This window comes from Grammomys surdaster, unplaced genomic scaffold (genome assembly GCF_004785775.1).
Source record: "Grammomys surdaster isolate TR1022 unplaced genomic scaffold, NIH_TR_1.0 169, whole genome shotgun sequence".
Lineage (NCBI taxonomy): Eukaryota > Metazoa > Chordata > Mammalia > Rodentia > Muridae > Grammomys > Grammomys surdaster.
Window position 1 is genome coordinate 5,614,250 of NW_021604617.1, and position 19,835 is coordinate 5,634,084.

General features: G+C 47.0%; 1 protein-coding gene across 1 annotated transcript in view; it reads left to right on the plus strand.

Moving 5' to 3' along the window:
- Rftn1 (raftlin, lipid raft linker 1) overlaps positions 1-19,835 on the plus strand; it is a 202,357-nt gene that overhangs the window by 37,404 nt on the left and 145,118 nt on the right. The gene's annotated exons all lie outside the window — the stretch shown is intronic.

The window sequence follows — 19,835 nt, forward strand, 5'->3', positions numbered from 1 at the left end:
GTGGCAGCCGGCCCTGCATGAACAGGAGTGTGCTTTAATGGGGATGCCATTAATAATTCACCTTAATAGTGTAATAGTTGCCATTTTTGTGACCAAAAATTTGTTTCAACCCCTGCTTTATGGATGAAGAGTAGGATCAATTAATATTGAGTGGCGGCAGCCCCCCTGCAGAGAGAAAATGGAACATCTTCTGTCCTCATCTGCCTTGTGACTAAGAAATAGCTTTTCTTAATTGTATGGAACGGAGAAACCCAGGGGGATGTAATTCATTTCTCTCCAGTCTGCAATGCAAATTGAAAGTAAAGAAAAATAACCCCGTGGCAGAGCAGAGAGGCCGAGGCTAACTGGAGGATTGCTGGGAACCAGCACAGCTTCCTTGAGATGGGATCACCTTTGACTGGCACTGACCCAAGCATGTCTATATCAAGATTCCACAGGGGGGCGTCTCTGGAGAGCTGTTTGCCTGGAAATCTCTGTCCCAGGCCTTCCCAGGGCCCTTTCCTGTCCAACCCCGAAGTCTGCTCAGAGCTCCCTTCTCTGTGCTTCTCGATCTTCCTACCTGCCTAGAGCATGCGCTCACTCAGACACCTTCCACTTCCTAGTTTTTCTTCGAGGAGAAATAGAGCCAGCATGGTTTATGTTCCTATCCTGACTGTGTGTGCTCTGCCTTCTTGGCATGTGGCAGGGTAGCTGGCTTTACTAGGCAGGGTTGCATTGATACATGGTTCTGTGGTAAACAGCAAAAACCATGTGGGATATTGTGACGGTGGGGGTGGCTACAGCACTTTTACCTTCAACACCACACTGCATGGTGAGGCAGGGTTTAGAAGGCGTTGGGTGGAAGTTTGTTTGTGGTTTTTTCACCTGCCTCTCCTTGACTATTTTAAAGTGTTTACCAGACACTTACAGACTCCAGCCCCTTGTCCCCAGGACCACCTGTCTCCGGAGGCTAAGCAGAGCCAATCTCGGCTTCTCCTGTGAGAGGGAGGTCCACAGCAGCCTTGACTGACTAATAGGCAGCAGGCTATCAGTTTTATCCTACTGTGTGCTAGAGCAGAGCTGGTGGAGTGATTTGGATCATAGCTTCATGTGCCCCGGCCTGGTGGGACCCTGGTTCAAGTGCGCTATGACCTTCTGTGAGGTACCTGGCTCCTCTGTGTTCTTTGTAAGTAAGATTCCTGCTGGTGTTGCCATTTGATGGAGTCATCTGAAAAGGCATAGTCTAGGCCCGGGTGTGACCCTCAGTGAACAATGCTGTTTTATTATCTTGAATCTTAGAGACATGCAGCTGTGAGGGTTGAATTTCCTGCTGTAACAGAAAGAACCTTAAGATGGTTCTGTAGCCCTTCCCCCTTCTGCAAAACAAGGGTGTCTATCTGAATGCTCCCTTTGTGTCTATCCTGTCCACCTTTAGGGTGATGGTGGATATCATTTGGGGCAGCTGACATGGCAGCAGGTCAGTGTGGAGTGTGGCACTGCCAGAGCCCCAGGATGATGGTCTCTGGCAAAGGAGAGGACAGCATTTACCAGGTGTTGTGTGACAAAACTTTTCCTGGGGAGACACAGCCCAAAAGTCTCTCCATCCCACATAGGGATCCCATAACAGACCAAAGTACAGATGCCACTCAAGTCAAATTTGATGAACCAGTGAGTTGTATTGGGCTATGAGTAAGGGGTTGCTTAGAGGAACAGAAAGGACTCCAAGACAGCTGCATCACCAAGGCCGGCCCCAGCACAGGTGATAGTTCACAAAAGACTGAGAACTCCACTGTGTAGTCTGTAGGCAGCACAGCAGATTGGAGCTGAACCTTTCCAAGTGACTGTTCTAAACCTCTCTCCAGCTGCTGATGTAGTATCACAGTCTTTGTAGCTTGGCTTCACTTCTCTGACAGGAACACTCAGCTTTTATTGCTCACTCTGGAGGGGGGTGGGGGTGTTGCTAGTGTATCTGGTAAGTTTCAGGGACTTCCTGAAACTGTTTTGAATTTGTTTACTTTCTTGATTAAAGAACTTCCTGCAGGGTGGAATGTAGCAATCTCACAGGAAGCTGTTACAGAAGACTCTTTCTTCCATTCTTTTCATCCTTTCTTCTACAGTTATCCCTGAGCCTTGGTGGGGGTCCTAGTTGTCATTGACTACCTGTATCTAAGAATTTGGACATTGTGCCACAGCACCACAGTGCCATGAGCAGTCTCCTGTTCTCCAGAGCATCTCCAGCAGTTATCGGTTGAGGCAGGAAATAACAGCGGTCTATTTGTGTAAATGCACATTTAGAAGGTAATTTGACAGGCATATCCACCCATCTAGATAAACAATAGAAGCTGTGTTCCCGTTGGGATCTACAACCTTCCAGCCACAAGATTTGTCATGGCTTACAGTACCAGATGTGGACACTCACGCAGGCAGGAACCTGGAGGCAGGAGCTGATGCAGAGGCCATGGAAGGACGTTGTTTACTGGCTTGCTTCACATGGCTTGCTCAGCCTGCTTTCTTATAGAACCCAGGACCACCAGTCCAGAGATGGCCCCACCCACAGTGGGCTGAGCCCTCCCCCATTGAGAAAATGCCCTATAGCTGGATCTCCTGGAGGCATTTTCTCAACTCAGGCTCCATTCTTCTCTGACTTGAGCTTGTATCAAGTTGACACAAAACGAGCCAGTGTGAAAGCCAAGACACTGTTGCACAAGAAGGCAAGCCTTGTCTGACATGTTGATATTTTAGCACTCAGGGTATAGAGACAAGTAGGCATGTTGATGACAGTTCTCAGTGAGTAGCTCCCATCCCCCCCCCCTTTGCACTATGAAAGCCAGACCACAGAGTGGACCTTTCCATCTCAGTCCTACCTTAACTTCTCCCTGTCCTATAGTCAAAGCATTCATGCATTCATTCACATGCAGTGTCTTCAGCAACAGGCTCTTCCTGTCTAGTTCTGGCACACAAACAACAGCAGCAGCAACAGCCTTTATGGTTTCTGGAGCCTCAGGGGCTTCTCTGGCCAACAATTCACAGGAGGTAGTCCACCCCAAGCACTGGGGGTTTCATTCAGTAACCTTATGGCCTCTGGGGGTGTCCCTTTTCACCCACGTAAGATACCTTTTAGATTTTTTTTTCCTTTCCATTAATCAAGCCCCGGTAGGATACAAGGTTGTTGGAAACACCACACTGCTGTACACGTTTGCCTCTGCAGTGGCTTTCCAAATCTGCACAGCGCTCGGTGGTTAGCACTGTGTTACTTAAGTAACAACCTTTTCCCCAGCATGGGCAGGATGTAATGGCATCCTGAAACACCCTCCTGTACCACATAGCGGAGATGCAAAGATAACCTTGGAGAGGCGCCTCTGAAAGTCCGTGGTCATCTGTTCTCTGCAAATGTGGGTCACAACTAAGAAGATGCCAAAGTCAAACACGAGCAAGGTATAACAGCACGGAGAGGTCCCATCCTGTTTGTATCAGTTGCTTCCTCCGAGGATCAAGGTTGGGTGGGAAGCATGGCTAGGAGGCACTAATTTAATTAGCTCCCTGTAGCCTTCAGCCATTCTCTCTGAGCTGTTCGTTTACACATCCCGGAGCTGCTCTTCCATGGAGTCTCCTAGCATGATTTCTCCACCCTTTATAAACTCAGTGGGCCACATTTAATCTGTTCAGACTGGCTCAGGACCAAGGAGAACAAGACCCTGCTCTCTCTCTCCTGCTGCATCTGCCAGCTTCCTGGGTCAGAGGGGCCCTGGGTTGGCATTGTGGCTGTAGCTGTTACCTCTCCCTCCACCTCGTATGGCTGTTGGGGGAGTTCCTAGCTACTGCCTCCATTCCTAGCATAAGCTTCTGCTGGAGGGAAATGTACCCTCCTTAGTCTGGGGGGATAATTTCCCACCCCGGGACAGGTTTCATCGTCTTCACCTGCATGGTCCTATCACATACGAACTGCTCTCGGGCTTTCAAGCCATCCAGGAGCCTCTTAGCACACATTTTGTCGTTTTTAAAAAAAGAACTGTAGCTGAACGCAAATCCTGCCACATTTGTCCTAGAATAATCCAGGCAGACCTCTTGCTTTGCCTTACCTTTTCTTTTTAAAATCTCCTCCTGCTTTTTCTTTTACTTTGTAGATATTCTTTACACGGTGGTCTAAGTCACTGAGATCCGCTGAAGCGTTTCCTACTGTAGAAAGTCCCACCGACGGACTCGTGGTGGCAAAGCCACACCAGCTCCATCAGCCTTGTCTGTAACTCCTCTGTGCGCACACTTCTGTCAGACCCAGTGAACTGGGGTTCAAGCACAGCTCTTCTTATTCTAGTTCCCTCAAGAGCGTCTGCCTCTCCTCTGTGGTCCTCCGACGCCTGCTGTTGTGGGGAATTAAGATGGAGACCGAAAGTCTTCCTGATGGCGTTGATCAGCCAGTCCATCGGTGACTCCCTCACGCTGTCTCAGGCTGTGCAGCCTTTGCCTTAAGTTACATCACTCAGTTTTCCTGCTTCCACCGCCATCAGACGGATCTCATCCACTCCCGTGTGCTGCAGCCTCGCAAGCCAGGCTGGGTCCGGCACTGTTGCTTCTTGTTTGCACGGTATTTCCCATTTCCTTATCACTGTGGATTCTTGTATGGGACCATTTTTAAGGTCCCTGTGTATATGTTTGATATCAGACTTTTTTTTTTCCTTTTCCTACTGTGTTTACCATCTCTCACACTCATCCCTTTGTTTATTTTAGTTGCCAAATCCGAGGCTAACACAGACGATGCTCTCCCTCCCCTGTTGCGATTGCTCCTTTACAGAAATAAGCTCCCCCTTGACTACCATTTTGGCCTCAGATGCATTCTCAGGTGCAGCGGAGGCCAGGCAACGTCCACCACTGAGTGCCAACATCCTCCATCTTTGAGCGTTAATGTCAAGATGACAGAATTTCCTCTAAACCTGGAAATGTTTTAGGGCATCTCTGTATTCACGTGGTAGCTCCCAGCCATCAGGCAGGCCTGCCACCTTGTACCATGTGGATGAAGACTGCCATCCTAGGATTCCTTCCTCAGACGCTCCTAATCCTGAAGACTCAGCTCTAGTTACCTGTCTCAGTACCCATAGCGAGAGCCACACAACAGCCGTTATCGCACTAAGGCACACCGACACACAGCACATAGGAAAGTATTACTCTTAAGGAATTTCCTCCTCGGAGGCCTCCTTATCCCCGGGCTTCTCAGCTGAGTTGCATGCCTTACTACCCGTAGGCTCCTCAACTCCTCTTTGATTCTGTCATGTCCCTGTTCAGGGGAGTTGTGTTGTGTGACAGAACTTTTCCTGGGATGATGGAACACACACCCATGACAGACCAAAGTACATATAAAACCACAGTCCAATTTGTTGAACCAAGTTTTACTGGGGTTATCTACAAGAGTGTGGGTGAAGGGTGCTTCCAGAATCTGCAGTACCAAAGCCTGCCTTGGCATGGGTGACAGCTCACAGAGCTGGGTCTCTGGAATACACTGCACAGCCTGCAGGCCACTCAACAGTTGGAGAGTGTCTTTTTCAGGTTACTCTGGTCTAAACTTCTTCCAGGCAGTTTGTCTGTTGTTGGTTGTGTCTTTGAGGCAGCTGGTCTGAATGTCTTTTTTGTAGCTTGGCTTCACTTCTCTGATAGGGACTCTCAGCTTTCATTGCTTACTCCAGCAGAGAAGGGCCTAGTGAGTCTGGTCAGTTTCAGGGACTTCCTAAAGCTATTTTGGGTTCTTTACCTTCCTGCTTAAAGAGCTTCCTTCCCTACAGAATGGAATTGTTTTGATCCATAAGAAAACATAACACAAAACCAGTCAAGAGTGGCCCTGAGGTGTATACCAGGGGAGCTTGGGAGAAAGCTCACTGCCTGCCATCTGAGGGGAAAGCCATAGATACTTTGTCACAGAATGCTCACAGTGTGTTCAGGGACCCAGAGTACCGGGTCTGCCAGCTCTGTGGGATTCAGTTGCAATAATAAGAACTGTTGAAGCTCTCCGTTGTTGTCAGTATGTGGGGTGAGAAGAGGATGGATTCTGGAAGTTTGACTCCGGATGGAATTCTGCCGGCACCTAGCACTATGATGTCTCACCAGATTTGGGGATGGAGATCATATGCTTTGGCCAACAGTGTTGCACTGTGCTGAAGAGAAAGGCAGGAGATGACAGTCTGAGCTTGTCATTTGTGTGTGTACATGTGGGTGTGCGATGGGCGTTTACAGCCATTTCCTCAGGAAATCCAGACGGAAAATGGGTTGTTCTTGATGAGGACTTTTATGGATAAGAGTAATTTCCAGGAGAGGAGCCTATACCTCCTCCAAGCCAACTCTGATGCCTGACACTATGCAAATGAAGGGACTGAGGCCTTTGAAGGAAAAAGAACCTGATTGAGGCAGCTCTAAGTGGCTGAGCTGCTGGAGAAATCTAGATTCCATGCCCTGGGTTGGTGCTCTCCTCAGCTTTTGGTCATTTAGCATGGCCTTACCCCACCTCAGCTTCCAGAGGTGTATGCTTGTGTGATCAGGAGACCAGAATGCAGGCTTGTGTAAGGAATCGTGTGCTAGACCACAGCCCACCTCTGTTTCATACAGGAAAACGCATTCTCTGGAGTTTCCGATTCTCTTGTGTTCTAGAACATTCTAGCTGAATTCTCAGATGTACCTCCTGGCCCAGCATATACCTGTCAGAAGTTCCTGTTGGTGGTCTCTCAGGTTTTCTCAGCTTTGTGGCCTCAGTTGTTGAAATGGGATCCCATCCCCAGAAGGTGTTTTGAAGGTTCTTTACCTCTTACCAAAGGAGGACTGGGCCAGAGGGTCCTGACTCTGCCTTGTGTCTCTTGTTTCTCTCGCTTCCGAATATTCAGCGCTTGATTAGAAGGGTTGTTTCATTCCTTGGGCTCAGTCACAGGCAGGAAGAGCTACGTGGAGAAGGACACATTGCCACTCTCAATGGCTTCCGTTCCAACATCTGTTTTTTTAAGGTAAAGTCCCAAACTTTATAAACAATGACAACCCTGCTCACAGTGTGACTTCCCCTCCTAAACCTCTCAGGAAGGTTTTAAGCTTTAACGGCAGTTGGTAGGAAAAAGAAGATGAAGAAATGCAGGAGTCTGGCTCAGGAGGCTCATAGCTTTGTCCCCATGAATGCCATGGATGGGCTTTGTGGATGTGTCCTTTATGTGTGAAGTAAGTTTAGAGGCCCTGTGTAGATGTCCGGAAAGTGCGGGCTAGAAAAATCTAGGTGTCTGTGGGACTCTTCCAGGAGCCCTTCTCAAAGGACGTGAATTAAACCTCTCAGAGTTAAAGGAATTGTTACAAAGTTAAGAAATTAAGAAGTAAAAGCCTCTAACCCCATGTGTTCTTCTTTAAATTGCGGTGACAGAGTGGAAATTTTGTTTCTTGTGCGTCGCCCTGAGGAGCTGGGGAACAACCAACTCACAGTGATTTGTGCTGTGCAATGGTTCATCTCAACTGTCAACTTGGGATCTAGAGTAACCTGGGAGGTCAGCCTCTAGGTGTGCCTGTTGGGCAGCCTAGCTTAGGTTGACTGAGGTGAGAGTTGCTTTTGTTTAGGGTGTTTTGTTTCAACCACTGAAAGGTGACTAAGGCATTGTCATGTAAGGAAATGGTGCTGAAGTCGGAGAAGTGTGGTCAGCGGTGGTGATGGTGATGCTGATGATGATGGAGATATGTTGTTGTTGATGATGGTGGTGATGGTGATGGTGGTGATTTGGTAGTGGTGTTTTGCACATTCTAGGCAGGCACTCTTAACTCTGCCCAGTAGTTTAAAAAGGAGGACCAATCAACTGTACTTCAAGTTCTGCTGTTGGCCTCCTCCTCTCCTATACCTCCTTTCTAGAAGCTTCTGATTTGCTTGCGTACGCACCGAGCTGCTCCCCAGGCCTGTGTGAACTGTCACAACAGTCCCGAGGAATGGCGACTGTGCCTCTTGGCATTTTCTGGATGGAGGTTGAGTTGCGAAGGGGCATCTGGGTTTGAGCTTCGGCTGCCTGACTTCAAGGCCTGTGATGTCCACATGCTGTGTGCTTTCCCTTCCCAGTTTGTGAGCCTGATTCTGCCTTCTGCTAAAACAAACAAAAACCCCAAACAACAACAACAACAACAACAACAAACAACAAACTTGAAGTGCTGCATACGCATTATCAGGTTTGAGTTGCAATAACACGTTATTATTTGTGACTTATTGGAAGTGGAATTTTGTTCGGAAACTCAGTAGATGGTTTGTCACGTGTTCCCAGAAGAAAGACATCCGTATTAACATAATTTGATTTATTGAGAAAGTTCGGAGAACACCTTTAGAAAACAAGCAAGGACCATTTCCATTTTAAAAATCCCTTAATTTTTAAAAAATTTTTATTTTATGTGCTTGAGTTTTTTGTCTGCGTGTATGTATATGTACCATGTGCGTGCCTGGTGCCTATGGAGTCCAGAGGATGTCAGATTCCCTGAGCCGCCATGAGTGAGCTGGGTACCGATTCCAGATCCTCTCCGAGAGCATCACGTGGTCTTAACTGCTGGGCCATGCCTCCAGCCCCAGCTTCCCATTTTAATCCTGCAAGTGGCGTGTCCATGAAACTTGGCAAAGCACTTTTTTCTTGCTTGAGTGTATTTTAGTTTTGAACAACTTCGTGCTACATTTCTTTAGTTTGATCTCTGTGATAAACCGTTGACCACAGATGTCTTGAAGAGGGGAAGGTTTGTTTCAGCTCCATTGTGTTCATATTTGATGGACGCTAAGGCAGGAACAGAAACAGAAATCATGGAGGAACACTGGTTATTGGCTTGCTCTCCCTGACTCGTTCAATTTGCTTTCTTATATAACCCAGGACCAACCTGCCCAATGGTGACCTGGCACTCAGTGGCCTGGGCTTTCTCACATTCACCATTAATCCAGAAAACGCTCCACAGACTTGACTACTGGCCATTCTTACAAAGACAGCCCCTGAATTGAGGGTCTCTCTTCCCAGGTGACTCTGGCTTATGTCTAGTTGGCAGAAATCGTGCTTTGTTGACCCCTTATCAGTGTGACACACAAATACATTGCTATCAAACCATAACCTTTCCTTTTTATTTACCCTCAATGTGTCATGTTAATATCATAATATAAACCATATGATAACTTTATAAGTCTCACAGTCTGTAAAAATTTCAAATGCTGTAAAGTTCCATTTTTTTTTTAAGGTAGCCAACATCTCTTTAAAAGTCTAGAGTCTCCCAACTGCGATGTGTAAATTAAAATCAGTTACTTTCTTCTCATTTGGAATGGGAAGAGCCAGGACGTAGTCACCATCAAATCAAAGCAAAATCAACATTCAGCTGTGTAAATCAAATCCTGTAATTCCCAGGTCTTGGACTTATCAGGACCTTCTGGGCTCCAAAGGGTTTGGGCAGTATCACTGTTCCAGCTCTGCCGTCCCTAGCACACATGACTTGTCCTGTAGTCTCAGGCCGGCTCTATTTCGTGCCTGCTGCTGTCCTTGGAGGATGGCATATAGCCTTTGCATCTCCCCAGGTCTCCACTGTAACTGAGGGTGTCACCTTCACCAATGACCTCTTGGACTCCCTTTAGGTGCCAAGTCTCAGTTTCTCTCCATGACCCCTTCAGTCTTGGGGTTCCCAATGCAGTTGAGGCTGCACTTTCATCAGTGGCCTCTCTCCATAGGAACAGACCCTGCCAATCAGGCAATCCCTGTGATCCATCCTCTCATGCCCTCAGAATCAGTGCCATGTGAGAGCGCGTTGTACATGGGACAGTTTGGCTCCCAGCGTGAGATGCAGCCTTGGACCAGCTCTGGACCACAGCTGCTGTGTGCTGATGCTAAGAAAATGCTTCCTAGAAGATTTCACCTCAGCAATGATCTCTTAATCACAGCTCGTTCTTCAGCCCCAGATGAGTAGCATCGATTGTCCCAGGAAAGCCAAGGTTTCCCCTCAGTGGGGTTGGTCTCTTGTTAATCACAGCTCATTACGTTAGCCCCAGATGACCAGCAACCACAGATTCTTAATTCGAAATATCACGCAAACGATCCCAATAGCGCCTTCGCTTTCCTCTGAAGTCTCACAGACCCAAACCTCCATTGTCTTCCAAGTCTCTCAACACCCGTTCTCCCATGCGTTCAAAACAGCAGCTCATTAAACTCTGAGCATTTCAGACCAAAGTTCCAGCTGCTTCCTCAGTTCTTCCCCAGAATAACATGGTTAGGTCCATTAAAACAAACCCAATTTCCAGTACAGACTTCTGTTCTAGTTAGGTTTCAGTTGCTGTAGTAAAACACCATGACCAAAGTAAACCGGAAGGGGAAAAGGTTTAGTACCTCTTACTACTCAGTCATATTCCATCCCTGAGAACTCATGCCAGGAACCCGGAGGCACGAACTGAAACAGGTCCCTGAGGAGCACTGTGTGCTGGCCTGTTTAGTTTGCTTTCTTATCCAGCCTAGGACAGCTTGCAAAGCGACTGGCACTGCCCATAGTGGGCTGGGATCTCACACATAAAACATTAATAAAGAAAATGCCCCAGAGGCCTGCCCATAAGGCCAGCCTGATAGAGACAATTCCTCAAGTGAACTTCCCTCTTTCCAGATGATATTAGCTTGCATCTAGCTGTCAGAAAAACTAACCACAGGTAACGGGAGTAGTTACGATTGCTTTAAAACCATTGTTTGCATATTACCTTTAAAGGTAATTTGGGATGGATCTCCATGGCTTGTCATGTTTCCTGAGGGACAGCCACAGTGTTTATAATAATTTGGACTGTACAGTGGTCATTCTGGTTATTGTGTTGTTGACATTCTGGTTTCTGTTATATTCTCCTCAGGAGAGCTGATTTTATTTTTGCCAAGAAGCAGTTGGATTGCCTGCTGCAAATTCTGCCTCTTAAATCGCAGCCGCAGCCTGTGTGTTCTCTTAGCCTTGGATGGGCTGCTTAGACCGTGCATCTCATATATGGAGTACCTCGTGTCTGTGTGGTCTAGGGATTGGCTAGAACTCCGAGCAGGATTTCCACATAGAACTCAGGGGTCGCCCTTCTCTGCATCTGTCCATTCTTCCTCTGTTTCTTGAAGCCAGTGAAACTGGATTTCTGTCTGAATTTTTGTGCTGGCTCTGTGGTATACAGACTAAGGTCCATCTCATCGTAAAAGCCGTCACCAAAGCTCATCTGATGCAGCTTTGACTTCCGTCCCATGCCCTCCATCCCTCTGCCTTGCCTACCTATTCTGGCCACTTGGGAAAATGTTTACATCTTTTTTTCATCTAGGTATATTTTCATCTGTAGGAGAGCTGATTGGAAGGAAGCTTTGTTATCCATCTTTGACTAAGGAAGGATCTAGAAGCACAGATACCATCATTACCATATGTGTGTGCATGCACAGGTGTGTGTACATGGATGTGTGTTGTGTATACATGCATGTGTGCGTGTCTACACATGAGTGAATGTGGCACCGATGCTGCCCACCTTGTCTGGAAGACGGTGCCCACTAGATCAGGGCTTGCCCATTAGGCTGGGCTAGCAGGCCAGTGGACCTGCCTGTCTTTGCCAGCACTGTGATTACAAGTGCAAGGCACCATACCTGGATCCTCTTAATGTGGGTTCAGGGGAGCAAAATGAAGTCCTCATGCTTGCGTAGCCAACATATACACCGGGCTGTTTCCCTGGCCCCTGCTGTTACCATGGTTCTCAGGTGGGTGCTCGAGGATACCGTCTCTGTGTGCTGTTCAGTGATGACAGGACCATGTTCCTGCTTGGCAGCCTGGTTCTTGCTTGTGTCCAGCATGGTTGCTCCACATCTGCATCCTACTCCTGCAGGCGACCGTAGTCGTTTTCCAGAGGAAATCTCCCTCCCACGCTAAGGTTGTCAAGGGTATACCCGAGGCCCATGTTCCAGTCTTGAGAACTCACTGAAAGACAGCACAGGCCTGCTCTCCTGAATCAGTGTGCCAGACCCAGGTCCAACATCTGCTTATTGCCAACCCCATGGTTTTGAGTGAGATAGTTGATTTTTCTGACCTTCTATATCACAGGGCAAAATGAGGTAACTGCAATAGAAAGTTCTTGGGATGTATTTGCTCTGATGCTTTGTTCTCTTTTCCCAGACCTCCATCTGGTAAGTTGGAGGAGGGGAAATGAAGAATGTTCATATTCATGGCGGGCAAGTATACGCACGGCCACAGACATCCTCCTGGGATCTCAAGCCTGGGTGTCTTGTGTCTTTCTCATTCTCCCCAAAGAACCCTCCCACGCCTCATCCTACCTCCTGGGGCACCTCCAGCTCCACACCAAGTCTTCAGTTCTTACTTCTGCATGAGATGAAGACGCTCGTTACTGAAGCCATACGTCTCTCTCTGTGGTGGTTCTGGGAACTGGATTTTTTTTCCTCTCATTCCTACTGACAGTGCCCCGGATTTGTTCTGCTGTATGAATATTACAGTTTTGCAACCAGCTGCTGATGCATATGAACTAAATGCTAAAGAGAAAGTTTATGCTAATAATAATTTTAAAATTGATACTGGTAAGTGTAACTGGCTGCTGCTGGCGGTGTGTGTGCTATCATGCAGTCTTTAAAAGCTAGTGACAGCGTCGGAAAATAATCGATAATGGTGTCTTTTAAAAAACAAATTTAGCAAGATAGTCCCACTTGTGAAGGAGTTGCTAGGCCAGCAACCTGAGTTTGAACCCTGGTACCCACACGGTAGGAGGAGAGAACTGGATCTGGCAGGTTCTCTTCTGATTTTATGCATGTACAGTATTGCACACACAAACATAGACACACACACAGAGACAAAAACACACACATAAACATATACACACATACAGATACACAGACACTGAGACAGACATAAGCACACACATAGATACACACACAGAGATACACAGAGACACACACGGAAACACACACACCCAGAAATGAACACACAAAGAGACACATAGAAACACACACACAGAAATGAACATACACATAGAGACCCACACACATACATGTGTGCATACAGAGAGAGAGAGAGAGAGAGACAGAGTAACTAAATGATGCCAAGTGTAAAAACTCACTATCAACAATAGCTGACTTAATACAACATTCACCATAATTCAGGTACTGTTTCAAATTTGTCCCTAACATTAGTGTGTTTTATACTCATGACACTCCCAAGTCCCTAGGACAGTGGCTGCAGTGACTCACAGCCTCTGCTGAGACAAGTTTTCCAGATGTGAAAACTGCAGATGCATAGGTGCATAGCACAGCCCCTGGGCACTCCCCAGAAGCTGTACCTTCTGCTGCCTTGTTAGACAGCTACATCTGTCTCATTAGACAGGTTCATGTGTTCCGTGGTTACCTGTAGAGCAGGACACTAGCATTCTTGTATTTCTTTTGGCCCACAGTTGATAAGAAACTCAAAGATCGTTGGTGGCCTGTTGCCAAAGGAAACCCCACCTCAGCAGCCTGGTGCCGGATGTGGCTCAGGCACGCTGAGTGCCGGGGGCCCTTGAGGCCTTTTGCCAGCACAGAAATGGCTTGTGCCTGCCCTCGTGGGTAAGTCACAGGAAAGGGAAATGTGTGGACCCCTTTGTGGCTTCACCTAATTCTATAGCATTTCTTGTTGTAGTTAGAAAGATTTAATTACACCATTGTCCTGAGGCACGCCGGGGCCTCTTGTAGCTCGTGGTTTATGATTGGTGATAATTGGCTCCATTTAGTTGGCTTCGGCTAGTCACAGCTTCCTCGGCGTGTTTAATCTGTGATTTGATTTTAGCTTAGCTTTTTTTTTTTCCCTGAATAAAGTATTCCTATTTTTATTTCACTTATAATGGCCAGTTTTGACTTGTGTGTGGGGAAATGGCCTTCGCTCTACTGACTTATCTAAAGATAGGAAAGACATGGAAAAACATCCACCTACTTGTTCTTCAGTTCGCTACCTAAGATCTGCCGGTCACAGGATGCGGACACGTCTGACTGGTGGGGGTGTGGGCGGCAGTCACTAAAGGAGCTCCCGAGAGTGTGAGGAACTCAAGATGAAATTGGGTATATAAAAAATTAACGACAGTGATGATTTAGATAGTCCTAAAGACAAGTTCCCAAGTGAGGAAGACAAAAAGCCCGTCACCCTGGAGGGAATGAGCTATGAGCCACATCAATTAAGCCGACAAGCTCTCTGGAGAGTGGAGAGTGTGCGGAGACATCACCAACTTTGACAAATAAACTCAACCCACCCCATGAGGGTCCTCGGTCTCTTTTCTCTCTGTATTGATATTGGTGTTTTGGGGTCAGCATTTCCTGGATGCTGTAGTCTTTGAGTTGGAAGACTTGATTTATGGGGAAAAGATGCCAATAATGAATGGGTCTGAAAGGCTTGCTTAGGGATTCATTTGGGATGATGGTGGGAGCCAGCACAAGTTTCCCACCCTCTTTCCTCCAAGTGTGGCATGCCATGGTGTGGCTGAGATGTTGCATGGCAGAGTGAGGGAGAAGCTGGCCCTCCCTCCCCTGTGGGTTTCCTCTCTCCTGGCTTCACCTGAACCTGGTTTTCATCCCCTCTGACCTAGCTGAAGCTTCGATGTTCCTATGCTCCGAGCTCTTGCGCCCCCATCTTTCCTTCTCCGGTACTGTGTCCTGTATCTCCTATAGATTGATCGTGGGGGATTTCCTGGCCACCCCCTTAGTGCTGGGTACTGCTGAGACATAGGCTTGCCTTAGAGAGCTCTTCCTGGGATGGGAATGTGCTCCCTGCCTTGAGGATTAAGGAGTCAAGTATCTGGATCGGGTAGATAAGGGCAGCAGTGGTGGCCTTGAGGTCCTAGGTAACAAGGGACTCCATACTGTGTGTGCACACAGGGCCTACAAGGAGTGTGGCTTTCTATGGAGTGACAGAGAGGACAGCTGTAAGGTTTATGACCTATGTAGCCGTAAGGGAGGTCTGAAAGAGCATTCCAGTCCTTTCCGCTCTTCCAGCTCTAATGCTGTCATATGCCGTAGGTTCTTTTTTTTTTGTAGAGTCTTTCTGTTCCTCCTTGGGGTTTTCCTTCCTGGCTCCCACTGTTTGCTGTGTTGGATCCTCCTTGTTTTTGGGGGTCACTTCCCTTTTTCTTGCTTTATTCACCCCACGCAACTCTTCTACCAAATGCCTCTCGTGGTATTCTCTGCATCATCAGAAGTCGGAGTTGACCTTTAAGCCTGCCTCTTTGCCTTGCCCTGCCTATCCTTTGTGCCCAGGTTCCTCCTAGCATTCCCTTCAGTCTGTGGCTGGTCTTTGTCTTCTCTGCACTCCACTCTGTCTTCATGAGACTCACCACCTAGGAAGAACTTGACACACACTTCAGTTACCTTTCTATGTCACAAATCACCCTGAGGCTGGTGGCTGCAGACAATGCCTTTTGAAGAATCTGTTGACTGGGTTCAGCAGGGTGGATCTTCTGTTCATGGATGGTTCAATCCAGACCAGTCATGGGGCTGCATAAGCTGATAGATTTGATAAAAGACTCTAGGATAGCTCAGTGGACAAGCACCTCTTACTGAGTGCTGACCAGTTCTTCAGGTGGCCTCTCCTCATGTTTTACATCGCATAGCTTGTTCTAGAAGCCACCATGATTCTGGACATGGAAATAATGCAGTGTCACTCTGACCACCTTCAGTTGATCAAGGGATATCTCAGATCCAGTCAATAGAAGGGACGCAGACATGCTTCTGTGTGAGGAACATACAGGATCTCAGATGTTATTTGCCAAGTTTGCAGATATGCCGTATTCATCAATGATGGTCAAAGAAACAGAACTATGTTTTAATGCTTCATACTACAGCTTTTCTGGATGTCACCGCATGACCTATGCCAAGGAAGAGGATAAGCCTGTTTCTGAGCTTTTCCCCACAAAAGAGGCCATGCCAGAGATTAATCTTACTTCAGTGGACCACAGAAATCCCTGTTTCCCTGAACCATTAGGGGAACATTTCTCTGCTAATTATTGGGGTTGGACTTTAGTGTTTTAAGGTTTGATTTCAATAATTTTGTGTGTGAGAGTGGCTATGCCTACATGAATGTGCACATGAATGTGCAGGCCAGGGGTTGGTTTTTAGTTCCCACATTTATTGTTCTCCACCCTGGGTTATTTATTTATTTATTTGAGATAAAGTCTCTCACAAATCTGTAAGTCATTTATTGGCTAGACTGGCTAGCAAATGAGCCTCTGGAATATTCACCTCACTGCCTCCTCTTGTTGAGGTTATAGACGGATGCTGTCACTCCCAGATCTTAATACGGGTGCCAGGATCTGAACTCGGGTCCTCTCGCTTGTGCAGCAAGCACCCCACCCACTCAGCCATCTATGCAGCTCCTTAACAACCTTTTATTTTACAAAAGAAATAACTTTCATCTACTTATCAAATTTATTCAGTTAATGTAAATGAGTGTTTTGGAGGCCAACAGAAGAGGGTGCCTGAGAACGGAGTTACAGACGGTTGTGAGCCTGCAGTGGGGTGCTGGGAATTGAAGCCAGGTCCTCTGGAAGAGCAGCCAGTGCTGTAGCTCAGTGTAAAGCTCTTGGTGAAGTACACATGTAGTGAGGTGCAACCTTACTCCCTTGCAAGTCGGGCTCTGGATGTTGCCTTTGAAAGTATCCATCATCACGGGCTGGGAGTGCAGTCGGAGGAACACAGTGTGGAATGCTATATATCTTGTGTTTAGGGGCCTAGATTCCAGGACTGGATTTAGGAGCCAGGGAAGAAATCTGGGAGTGAGGGGTATTGAGTGACTACTCCACAGAAAGGTGCGCTAGACTGCATCTTTCCGTCTTCAGAGAAACAACCATCTTGTCCTGGAAACCCTGAGAACCTTGCCTTGACCTGCTCCTGGGGAATTTGCTTACTTTGCTAAGTCATGACTACCTCACTTCATAACTTAGTCTTTGTAACTTGCTTTGGCCTCCAAGCAAGATTGGGCTCCATAGCTGGCGGGATGTCGGTAAGTCCTACTTAGTCTTCTTTGTAAGACCACAGAGACTGGCTCCCCCAAGCAAGTCAATCTGTCTGTCTTTCTGTCTGTCTCTGTCTCTCTTTCTCTGTCTCTCTCTCTGTGTGTATGTGTGTGCTCTCTCCCTGTCTCTCTGTCTTTGTCTCTGTCTCTCTCTTTCCCTCCCTCTCCCTCCCCCTCCTCCCCCCCCCCCCGTGTGCATGTGTGTCTGTCTGTCTCTCTTCCTATCCCTCCTATCCCTCTAGCTGTCTGTCTTTGCATATGCCTGTGCCTGAGTGAGAAATCCATCATTTGGCATGGATCCCAAATTTCGCAGCTCCTCAAATAGAGCAATCTTACTGAGAGAAGCAAATTATCACGTACTTGTCTCAAGCAGAGGAGAGATGGAACAACTGGCCTTTCTTTCAAGTCGTCACTAACTCTGAAACTGTATCAGATGTAAAAATGGCCTTGTGTAATTAATCAGGCATAGAGAATGTGTGTGTGCGTGTGCGTGTACGTGTGTGTGTACCTGTGTGCATATGTGCTCGCACCCTTCCAAGCCACTGCTGTCCCTTTTGTGGCTATTTTTCCCTTCAGCTCAATTGGATGGAAATTAAACACACTCTTAGGATTCTTTTCATTGTTCTTCCTTACAGGCTCATTTTCGGAACAACAGCAACAACCCTACCCCCACCTCTCATCCCGCTCCACCCCATGAAATAGTAAGACTTTTTTTTTTTAGCCCAGAGGTCATCCTTGAATAGTTTTCTGTTACCATTTTAGCAGATTTCAAAGGTGAATGTTAAAATTCCCCCAATCCTCCCACCCTGCCCCCCTAAAAGAAAACAAAAAATTACCAGCACAGAAAGAAAGGCCCTTAGCTGTGGCCTGCGCTGCCTCCTCCTCTCTTACCAAGACTGTCTGCTTCAGTTTGCCTCCCTCTTCCTGCTGCGTTATTCTAATAAATCACTGTGATAAGAAAATTAGAGACGGTCGGAAGCTAAGAACCAGGGGCTCCTGGATGGTGCTGCTGCCTTCTTCCCAGAGTTCTCGTACAGCTCACTGACTGTACAGCTCACCGGCTTTAGTTTATGTGACGAGCTGGCTGGCATTGTTGATGTTTTCCTATGGAGAGAAAGAAAATGAAAACCGTGGGCTTCGTGGACAATATGATCTCTCTAACAACTACTGTGTGAAAGTGTTCCTAGTGCCAACACAGCCATGGTCAATATATGAATGAAAAGATCACTGTGTTCTAATAAAACTTTATTTATAAGCATGGCAGTGGGCCAGACTGGCTGGCTGACTGTGGTTTGCCCACCCCTGATCTCAATGATCAGAGTGAAAAATGCTTCTGCCTTGCTTTTCCTATAGGTTTAAAAGCAGAAATTAAATATTATGATGAAGGTGAGTTGATGAGCTAGCCATGTCATCCTAAGACCTTTTGATTCAAGTGTTGGTACAAGCCTGGGCACCTTGGCCTGGCTTGGCGAGATCACTGATGTTCTGAGGAAAGAAACCCTGCAGAGCTCTTGTAGGTCTCATAAGAGTATGTTAGAGACACGATAAAAGACAAAATTATACAAGAGAGTACAAACAGTAGCAGCTCGTGAGAGCGGAGATTCAGTGTTTCAGGTGAAACCCTGAAATGCAGCCCACTTATGGGGGCCTTGCTTGGTGGAATATTAAGGACTTGAATTTGTGTGTGTGTGTGTGTGTGTGTGTGTGTATTCAAGTATTCAATCAAAAATTACTAGATGTGCCATTGGGTCTTGCTACGATAAAAAGGAAAAATATAAACAGACTTATAGGTGATCCAGCTAGAAAGAATCGATTTAGCAAAAATAAGAGGAGGAATCTAAAAATAGTGATGATTAGTATACTTAAGAATAAAACTTAGAAGTAGAGCAAACAGACAAATATGAGAGGAATTTCACAAGGGAATTCAAATGAGAGAAAGAACCTGGTTCCATAGGTGGATGGAGGTCAGAGAAAAGGGTTGGTAGAGACCTGAAGTTGGTCGTGGGGCGGGTATGGCACACAGAGAAGAGCGTAAGGGATAAATGAACCCAGTGAATCCTATAATTTACACCTTCCTGGGTTATCAGAAGAAAGGAGAGGACTTAGAGTGCAATTTCAGGAGAAAATGGCTAAGAATCTCCTCAAACTTACAAGAGCATTAACCCACAGGCCAAGAAGTTCTGCAAACTAAAAGTACAGGGAAAACCACCACGGGCTTGGTAGATGCTGTTATTTGAGAACAGATGGGTTCCTGTTGCTAGTGGCCAAGAGCCATTTCAGGATAAGCCTCCAGCCTCAGGCTCCAAGTACCGTGCCTCGAACTTTCTCTGACCCAACAGTCAGCTCCTTTTCACTTCTGTGTCTGCCTTTTGAGTTTTTCAGGTTCAAGTGGTAACACCAGCCTTTGGTGTCACCATTTCCAGATTCCTTCCCTTTGGCCGAGTGCTTATCTGGCATGTCTGGGGTCCTGGGTTCAATTCCCACCACTGCCTAAGTTGGATGTGATAGAACATGACCACAATATGGTGGTTGGGGGAAGGTGTAGAGGCCAAAGGTTGGTGTCCGAAGTCTTCCTTTATTCCCCTTTGTCTTTTTGAGACAGCATCCCTCACTGAATCTGGAGCTAGCCAGTTTGGCGAGGCTATCTGGCCAGTGTGCTCTGGATACCTGCCTGTCTTTGCATTCTTCCCTGTGTTGGGATCACACAGAAGTGATTGCTTTACCCACTCTTTCAGTGTGGGTGCTGGGGGGTTAAAACTCAGGTCTGTATGCTTCTATGGCTGTGCTAAGCACTTTGCTTACGAGTCGTCTCCCTCCCCCCTGTAGACATGGCTTCTGCTGACATTTAGCCCGTTGTCTGGATTTGCTAGCTTGTAAATGGT